Source organism: Acomys russatus, chromosome 24 (assembly GCF_903995435.1).
Source record: "Acomys russatus chromosome 24, mAcoRus1.1, whole genome shotgun sequence".
NCBI classification, from domain to species: domain Eukaryota; kingdom Metazoa; phylum Chordata; class Mammalia; order Rodentia; family Muridae; genus Acomys; species Acomys russatus.
The window spans coordinates 10269597-10271802 of record NC_067160.1 but is presented as its reverse complement, the minus strand read 5'-3'; positions in this window follow the sequence as shown (position 1 = coordinate 10271802).

Below are 2206 nucleotides of genomic sequence, written 5' to 3'. Positions count from 1 at the left end.
TCATAGTGTGCTGTGTAAGGAAAAGGCCCCCACTTTAAGTGTCATAGTGTGCTGTGTAAGGAAAGGCCCCCACTTTAGGTGTCATAGTGTATGTGTAAGGGAAAGGCCCCCCACTTTAAGTGCATAGTGTACTGTGTAAGGGAAAAGCCTCCCACTTTAAGTGTCACAGTGTGTATAAGGGAAAGGCCCCCACTTTAAGTATCATAGTGTGCTGTGTAAGGGAAAGGCCCTCCACTTTAATTGTCATAGTGTGTGTGTAAGGGAAAGGCCCCCATTTTAGGTGTCATAGTGTGCTGTGCATTTCTGTCACTAGGACAAGTTTTATCCAGTCACAAACCTCAGCTCTTCTAAAGTTATAGCTTAAAACGTAAGTTAGTCCTTCTAAATATTGCATTTGTATTCCTATTTTAAACTCAGCGATTTATTCTATGAAGTGTTACCTGGTTCCTGAATTTAAAAAAAAAAAAACAAAACTTTTTTTGGTTTTTTGAGACAGGGTTTCTCTGCCTATCACGCTCTGACTATCTTGGACTTACTCTGTAGACTAGACTGGCCTTGAATTTAGAGAGCTCTGCCTGCCTCTGCCTCCCGTTGCCAGGATCCACACCACCTGAGTAGAATAAAAGTCAAATCTGGATGTAATCTCAGTGCTTAGGGGGCTGAGACAGGAAGATCACCAAGAATTCAAGGCCAGCGTGGCCTACAGAGTGAATTCCAGGACAGGTAAGACCCTGGGCTGAAACATAACACCCTATCTTAACCTCGTCCCATAAAAATAATAAATAGTAATTAGAATCAGGAATCTTCCCTTGAGTGAAAACTCAGATCCAAGGTATCAGTAGTGTCAAACAGATCTTCATATTTAGAACGTTTCCCCCAGTGCTGCGGCCCAAGCTCATGGCCCTAACACAAGTCAGGCAGACACTCTTGTCACTCCACTACATGCCGAGTTCCCAGTTCTGGGTTTTTTGCTTGGTTGATTGGGATTACATCATTACTTTTCTCCCTTCCTTTTCTCCCTCAACCCTCCTCCCATATACCTTGTCCCCACTCGCCTTCAAATACACAGCCTCTTTTTTCACCAACTGCTATTGCATGCATATATGTATATTACATTGATTTTTCTTAATATAACCTACTCAGTCCCTACACTGTTACTTGTAGTATGTTTTCATGGCTGACAGTTTCAGCCCTTGGATTTCGCAGAGGGAGAGGGTTTGGGGGTAGTTCAGAGACAGGGTCTCACTATGTAGCCCTGGCTGTCCTGGAACTCACTCTGTAGACCAGGCTGGCCTTAAACTCACAAAGATCTGCCTGCCTCTGCCTCCCAAGTGTTAGAATTAAAGGCGTGTGCTACCACACCTGTCTTTAAAAAAGTATTTTCTTCAGGCCTAAGGAGAAGGCTCAACAGTTAGCACTGGTTGCTCTTCCCAAGGACACAGTTCAAGTTTCCAGCACCCATGTGTCAGCTCACAGTCATTTGTAACTTCACTCCGAGGGCTCCAACAGCCTTTCCTTGCCTCCTTGGTTACTGCATGCATGTGGTGCACAGACATATGCAGGCAAAACATTAATAATAATAATAATAATAATAATAATAATAATAATAATAATATAATCAACAATAGATTTAAAATATTTATTTATAGCAGGGTCTTACCATATAATCCCTGATGGTCTTGGACCTTTTAGGGTTTTGTTTGTTTGTTTGTTTGTTTGTTTTGAGGCATGGTTTTACTATGTAGACCAGGCTGTCCTTGAACTCAGAGATCTACTTGCCTCTGTCTCACAAGTTTTGAGACTAAAGGTGTGTGCCATCACACCAGGCCTGGCCTTGAACCCTTGATCCTTCCTTCTTGGTCTTGGGAGTGTGGGGATTATAGGTGTGTACCTCTGCTCCTGGCTATGGGAAATCAGAATAACCAATTCAAGAGACTAGTGAAAACAAAGCAGTTTTTAATATACCATTTCGCAGAAAGGGATGCCGAGTAGCGGCAATGCAAACACGGCTAGCATGCTGCTTTGGCACAAGACAGTGGTTTTAATGTTTCCCAGTCTCAAGAAATTCCTGTTCTCCTTTCCCATAAGCCAGAACTTGCCCAGTTCACAAAATTCCATCCAGTTCTGTTCTAATACAATGCTTTGGTGGTTTGAATGAGAATGCTTCTCATAGGCTCGTGTGTTTGAATGCTTGGTCCCTAGTTGG